The sequence below is a fragment of the Tinamus guttatus genome, unplaced genomic scaffold (genome assembly GCF_059628265.1).
Source record: "Tinamus guttatus ecotype Peru unplaced genomic scaffold, ASM5962826v1 Tinamus_guttatus_pri_ptg000011l, whole genome shotgun sequence".
NCBI classification, from domain to species: Eukaryota; Metazoa; Chordata; class Aves; order Tinamiformes; family Tinamidae; genus Tinamus; species Tinamus guttatus.
In genome coordinates this window covers 1507713-1515735 of record NW_028288545.1, presented here as the reverse complement: position 1 = coordinate 1515735, position 8023 = coordinate 1507713, and positions in this window count along the sequence as shown.

The following is an 8023-nucleotide window of genomic DNA, read 5'->3' as shown; positions in this document are numbered from 1 at the left end:
GGACAAAGATTACACCAAAATAGCTTGTTGATAATGATCTTCATCTCTTAAACAGGAAGCTTACTTATCTCCCCTAATTTTATGTTGAACATTTAAGGGAAGCGCATATGAGTAACACAAAGATGGCTGTGATAGCAACCCAATTTCTCCTCATTGTATGGCATGTACCAGATAGGTAGGTTTGTGCTTTCTTGGGTAGCAATCCATAGCACAAACACTCCCAAAGTTTCCTCAGTGCAGATCTCTCTCTGCCTTTGAAGGCAGTATTACTGAAATCAGTGCAAAAGAAAAACAGAGGTGAAGGAAGAATTTCTCTCAAGTGTAAATGTGGGCTTTGGAATTTCTGAAAGTTGGACTGGTGCTATTGAACTTTGCAAGAACCATATATAAATCTCTAAGTTCTTCTGCAAAACTTTGAACCAAAAAGGCTGCAAAACTCACCAACTTCTATGGAAAAATCAATGTACAGCAGTTGTTTTAGTATGATTGCAGCTTTAAGTGTTCATTACACTTAACACTACACAATACTGGTCACCAACACTCCCTGCTTTATTCCAGAAAGAGTTTGTAAAGAAGAGCCAGCTTGCTTGTTCCATCGCCTTCTGTGTTAATGAGACTCGTGTGCTAGAAAGCAGAGAAGAGCCAGAAACTACCAACAACCTTCTACTTCTTCAAACTTCCTAGAATTGGGAGAAGTTCAGTTATGCCCAGATAGGACATGGTTTTAGAAGAAGGAGCGAGAATTACCAATATTAAAAGGCAATAGAAGGACATAACAGTAACCATATCAGGTGTAAACTCTACCACTGCCCTCGAAACACTGCACCACTTGTTAAGAATAATCTGCTGATTATAAGAGTCATTTTAAAAGTTAATACTTTCCAAAGTGTTTCAAAGTACCACAATAAACACTTTATTTGGGGTTTGGGTGTTTGTTTCATTTTTTTGTTTCTTTGTTTGGGTGGTATTTTTGTTTAGTGTTTCCTTATATTAGGAACAACCAACTGGTATTGCACATTTATGACTGGCAGCAAAAACTAGAAAAATAAAACTTCATAGGGGTCTAACATTCCCCTGTTGCCAGTGAATAACAGAACTGCTTCTAGGGCCACACACTGAAGATCTTCAGACCAAAAGGTCAAAGCTTCAAGAGTGACTGGGAAAAGAAGGAACTTAAACAGAGACTAACAGCCAACCACAGGGTAAATTAGATCATGAGCTTGCAGCATGTTAATGGCAAAGTGCATGCCCTTAATCCTTAGTAAATACAGGCACTGTGGTTCTGTAGAATTTTTTTTTCTTAGGGGGTAGGACAAGAAATCCTTAATACCTTTCTGTCATGAAGAAAGCAAGTATATTTTACCCATACCTGTACAGTAACCAAATGCATTTGGACTCTGTTGACTCTTCAACCTTTTTAGATAAAAGGCATAATATTTGCTGGTTTTGTTTTATTATATCTTAAAGATTTGAGTATTAAAAAGGAAGCACATAAATTTTATTCCTGCTTAAACATGTCTGCTTAGCACTGTAGTTTTAATTGCAACAAGAGCTCTGGCAACATCTTTCATAAAAGAAATCTGCTAAAAGGACACTTATCAAAAATAAAAATAAAAAATCTTTTCCAGTCTCTATCTTTGCTTGCTTACCTGCCAACAATTTTTATCCGCTTGTCACACAACTATTTTTTGAGTAGGGTCTAATTTCTGGACATGGACATAAACCACCAGCTATTTGCCAAAGTCCCCAGAACATTTTACAGATGTGACGGTAAATCATTTCTGACACACAGTTTAAAATCAGGCTACACTAGCCTAAAAGCAGTCCCAGAACAGTAATAAAGGAGTTGGATAGTTTCTTTGACAAAAGTAAAAATGCTTCTTGTTAAAACACCCTCTGAAGAGGCATCTTTGCCCCTTCACCAGTGTATAAAAGTCTTAAATTTTCTATAAACACTTATATTTGTGTTAAATGTTAATGATTCACGCTACACGATAGCAAGCAGCTAAAACATGACAGTACAAAGGACTCGCTGCCACAGAGGGTGCAAGGTGCCCTCCTTCCTGCCAGCAGTGAAAGAGCAACACAGTTCTGAACATGGGGAAATGCCGACTTCAGCACGTCCTTTCCTCCACCACTACTCTCCTTCCCCTCCTCTCCTGAAGGCCCAAAGCCGCCCTTCAACAGACCTCGGAAAAAGAGCACTGTGAAGACACCAGAGCTCCAGGCCGGCCAGCTTTGCGAGCGTGCAACAGTCCAGGAGAGAGTCTACAGGTGACCTGCCTGGCTCTGACAGACAAATCTTGCCCTGAAAACACATTTCTGGACAGGCTGTATCCACTTCGTGCTTGGCCCACTTCCTGTGCTGTCCTGCAGCGAGCACAGGGGGCCCTCTCTCTGCTGCCCTCAAGCCCTTCCTGCCCCTGTGCTCAACTTTTATCTATTTAGTGTGCTTAGAATTAAGTAAGCCCGTGCCAGAATAGCTTCTCTATTAAAATTTTGTCCAGTAGAATTGCCAGTTTTTCAAAGATCATACTCAAAAAAATCAACAAGATCATGCAAGATCAGATAATCTTCATGATCAGTTCTCAGCTTTTAATCCTACATAATACAAGAATACAGAATAGAAGTTAAAACTATAACAAATATATCAAGTATTCTGATAAAAGTACCTCAGAGACCATTAGTATGGCTTTCAGTGTGTCAGTGATATATTTTATCAACACTGCGTCAATACATATTTTGTTTAAACAGTCATTAATATCATCACACAGTCATCTCAATGAGACAAGGCAATCATTAGTTAGTCACATAAGTTGTTTTGAAGTGGTCTTAATTGTGAGCTTTGTTTTTAAAGGCCCTTAAAATGTATGCGCTTTGACACTGTTTCAAACACATAGCAAAACATAGCCAGGATGTAAAAGGTAAAACCCTGGTCCTCAAGATAAGCAGCAAGATTCCTACTGACCACAACTGGATCCCATTTATGTTACCTACTAGGTACAAAGCAAGGCTGGCTGTTATTGGAAATAACATATACTGTAAGAGGAAAATACAGTCTTAACTGGATAAAAAGCAATACCTTAGAGCTTAATTTTAAGATCTTATTAGCTTTATGTTTTCTGCTCTTCTTTCTTCTGTGGTCACAATACTAGAGGAAAGACTCCTGTGCTATATTAGATTAAAATACTGACTTGAGAACGATCATTCCCAAATCGTAGTTCCAGCTCCGCTACTCACATTCTGCAGCAGGGCAATTCAATTAACCTTTCTCTCTATTTGCTTACCTTCCTGTGTAATGGGGATAATATCTGCAGAGAAGGGCTCTATAAAGCTTAATCTTTATAAAGCTCCTGAGATGAAATGGAAATGTGCCATCCGAAATAAAATGGGCACAAATAAAATGTGCATAAATAAGTCACTTTATACTAAAACTAGTTGGAAAAAGCTGCAACTGAACAATTTTCCAACACAGAATGCTGCTTTATTGAAATGAACGCTAAAAAAAAAAACCCTATCATTTCATTTCAAAAGATTTTTGACTTTTTTTTTTTTTAATGTCACTTGTATCTGGGTTCATTTGTATTTGGACTGAAAAAATATTTATATATTCCATAATTTAATTTCACTAGTTTTGTATGAAAAATATTTAATATAAAACGTTAAAAATGTTAAAATGTATAAAACATTAAAAACATTTTATATTAAAAACATTGATCTCTGTTAACTATATGCATTACAAACTTTGAAAATTTTATGTCGGTATTAGCAGCTTTGTTTTAAAACTCAACTATTATCTTCCCCCTAGAAAATTTGAATATTTATTTCAAATCTGAATATATCACAAACTCAAACTTCAGTTTCAGAGAGTTGTTAACAAAATAATTTTCAATTGCATACAGCTGTTTATATATCTCTTTTGAAATCAAACTGTAGCTTTACATTTAATAGAGCTATTCTCAGGGTTTCAAATAATTAAAAAATTTTATACTTAAGGGATTATTCATTAAATGTAAAATGTTAATAAATCCTGAAATTTGATGACAAATTAAGCCCCAAGGCTTAGGGATTTAGTCTTCTTCTATGGATTTTAATAATAGTATATAACCTGAATTCGTGTTAAATACCATATTCCTGGTCCTGTAGAACTTTATATATTCACTCTATATACACATTCACTGAACAGAAAAATTTACAAAAAAAAAAAAGAAAAATCCTTTAGAAATATAATATTGCTATAGTAAATCATACTGATCTTCTTCTCTGTTAATTCTGTCTGCAGTAGCCGACTAAACTGGGAGTGAAGAGAGAGAGAGACTCTCTTCACTGTGCAGGAGACTGTGTAGACCTAAGCAGTCCTTAACAATTTACACAGAGCAATTACCTCAAATTTCTGCAACCCATCATAAATTTTTACTGAAATAGGCATGATTATCTCACCCCGAAGCGCACTTATAAAAGTGTCATGATATAACGCTTTGCGCTACAGCTCCTCCCCGAGGGACAGCAAGGCACTTAAAATGCTAATTTTTCCTGTGGTTCAAGGGCAGAGACAAGGCCTAGATCAACAAGCAGACCAGGACAAAGTCAGATAGGTTGAAAATAGCAGAAAATATTCTAAGTCCCCCACAAGCTTTAGATTTTCACAGGGGAACTTCCTTAGCTACTCTGAATCTGCACAGGTCTTTCAGTCCTGCATGGTCAAAATAGGAACATAAGCTACCATTATATTGAACTCTCCCTCTGGAGAGGCTTAATTTAAACAAAAGAGAAAAGGAAAAGAGATGGGGGGTGCTGCCTCATCCACTGGGCAGCCTCCTTGTTGGAACCGCACAGGGCCATTTTGGAAGGCTCCTCTTCTCCTAAACGTTCGTCCACTCCAGGGCTTAATCAAGTGACTGTCTATTCTCATTATAGAAGTTTTGCTCTCAAAGTTTCAATAGTTCTTGTTTTCATTCCAGTGTAGAATTAAAAAAAAAAAAAAAAAAAAAAAAAAAAAAGTGGGAGGTTTCCTCCGTTACCTAAAAAATTAGAAGGAGGCAAAAATCCAAAAATCTTTAAATTACCCAGGTCCAGTCTTTACCTGTAACATAACATAGACAAGAACTTCCACCTATTTTTAACTGTCCAATTCTTGCTGGCATGCTATAAATATAGGACTTCTGAACACATGACTGCTGAATCATTTCTACTGAAGATACTATTTACAATTGGTCATAATTGCACCAGTGGGAACACCTGCACACACCCGTCTGCCTAAAGTTTACTCATTTAAGATTATATTTAGTCTAACAGGATGCATTTTAAGCTATAGAAAGATGTATTTGAATAGGAGCTTCTTTACAGCTGTGAGTAGGTTGTTCAAACTATTTAAATTAAATAGACAAAGGTTTATTCTATAATAAACCCAGGTTGGTGGCATAGGGGATCAACACACTCTTCTGGGCAGAAGAACTCTCTGCGGCAGGGATGAAAAAATATTATTAGCTACAGCCAGAATTGGTTGGACATCAATTCTAAAGGATCTCAGGCACAAATACGGCTCCTTGTAGCTCACTCATGTGTGGTCTGTCAGTTAATCTGCAATAACCAACAAGGTAAACCCTTTCAGTCCCTTGCACATTCAAGGCAGGGAATGCAGCTCAGCTGAAATGTATTAAATCATTTAGATACAATACTTAAACCAAATGTTTTGGGCCTACAAAGAAAGTATAGAAGTTTATGAACGCACAATCACCTTATTTATTTGAGACATCTCATTATTTTGTCTTCTACTCAAGTAGGTCAGAAGGGCAACAAGAAATAAAGTTCCCTGTTTTGGCCAAAAACAATTTAGGGAGATGGAATCACCAACACTAATGAATTAATCCACTTTCTTCAAAGTATGTTTTAAATCAATAATAAATACCTAACTGATGTTTTTTAACAGAACAATCTTGTGTAGCAGAGAAAGAGCATGAGAATATTCAAAATAATATACACAAGTAAAAATCAAAAATTCAGTATCAACAGATGAAGTACACAGTCTTTCCATATTTCCTCTGAATGGCTGACATTACTTCTAGGACAATATTCTAACATGTATCCAAATAGTCTTTTCTCCAAAACATTCAAATATACCTTGCTATCATATCCCTGAAGAATTGGATTGGATCACTCTATGAATCACCAGCAATCAAACATCTGGCTTTTCCAGTGTAGACTGCTATCTACCCAGAAACATGCACTAAAGGGGGGTCTTTTTTCCTAAGGAGTTTTTAATTTTGTGATCCTCTGGAAAGTAGGAAAGTTGTGCGCAATGCATGCACACGCATCCATACTCAAAACAGAGCAATCTTCCCAGAACTCCTACTATTACTATGTAAAAACTGAGGTCAAAACATTTTATTTCCCTTTCCTTTAGAGAGGCTAAAATAAGACCCATACTCAGAACTCTGAGTTATCGCCAATAAGATATAATAAATGATCAAGCAGTAATATGAAACATCTGTATTTTTAATATAAATTTTAGTTTCCATAGCTGGAAAGAAAATTTTGAAATAACAAATATTTAATGTGAATGCAGATCAAGACCCTTCTCTGAAATACTTGCTAAGAAGCCGCCAAGAGAAAACTATGATGAATTGCTATTTTCTCCTATTGTCAAAACGCCCAGATGAAGAGCTCCCTTGTGGGAGGGAGGCACTCCTAGGGACATAGCACCACCAGTTCCTACCCCTCTTCCCTGCTGCACGCACTCCGAGAAATTCCGGCTATTGTTTGGGCCGGAGCTTTTTTGGAAAGTCAACAACAAGCAAATCCTTTTTCCCTCCCTCATACCCTACAACCTAGCGGGAGAACTGAGTAAATCAGCTGAAAACAAACTGATTAATGGTCCATTCTTGTGCTGACTTCCGCCACGGACTTTAGGTATATTAAAAGCCAATGATTTCTATGCTACTTTGGAAGAGTGGACAGAATTTGCAATTTGCCCTTTGCTCTCTTCCTAGGTAACATAAATGAGAACTCGCAGAGGCTGCACATGCAGAAAAGTTTCCAGCCCTCTAGTGAAAGAGAAAGCTCAAGCTGACAGCAACGCAGCTGTACATCAGCCTGGGAGTTATATATACCTTGCTTATGACTCCATAAGTGTATTCACAGCTTGGCACCTTACGCCCAGAAGCCTCATATAGTACTTCTAGCAAGTGGTGATAAAGAACACCACCAAGACCATCTCCATTGTAATGAAACTTTAATACACTTGTCAACCTGTACGTATTTGAAGGTGGAGCTGGGGACAATGGAGCGAAAGGGGGCATTTCTCTGCTAAACTGCAGAGAAGCCGGTCCCAGCACCCTCGCAGCTGCAGCAAGGGAGGACAGTGACCACGCTCATTAAGGTGACCCTGCACTTACTCTCTAGAGTGCCCTGATTGAGGACAGCTAAGAGAATAATACCAGTTATAGCCTCGTTTCACCGTTTCATGCAAGGAAAGTAGATTTCCACTCCCCTCCTATCTGTGCTTTGGACTTCCAAGGGACCCAAGACTGCATTGCTCAGCTCTGCCTTTTCCTTGAGACTGATACACTGGCTCTTCGGTCGGGGCTGGCTGTTTCCATCCTCAAATATTCAAATACCTCTTTCCTCAGAAGAGGAACTGATGATGTTTCACATTTTTCTGCTTGTCTACACTTTTATCCCCTATCACCTTTTTAAGGTCCAAGATCGCTGGTTTTTGAAATACCCATCTTCTGCCATTATAGCTATATAACTTGCAGCTAAGAAGGTTTAACTTGTGATCTTTAGAGATGGTTCATTTTCTACGCTATTTTTCTTTGCAGTACATCTTAGACTCTGCAAAACTCTCTTTAGTTTGATTCTTTAAATTTACTTTTATAGAAAACAGCCTTATTGACAGAACTTGATGCCTCCTCCCTCTCCCACAGAAAAAGGGGAAAGACTAAGTAGCCTCCTCTTCCTATCTAGCCCTGCATTATAAATGAACCGCTGAGGGGCATATTTAATGTTGTAGTCTTCATCTGTT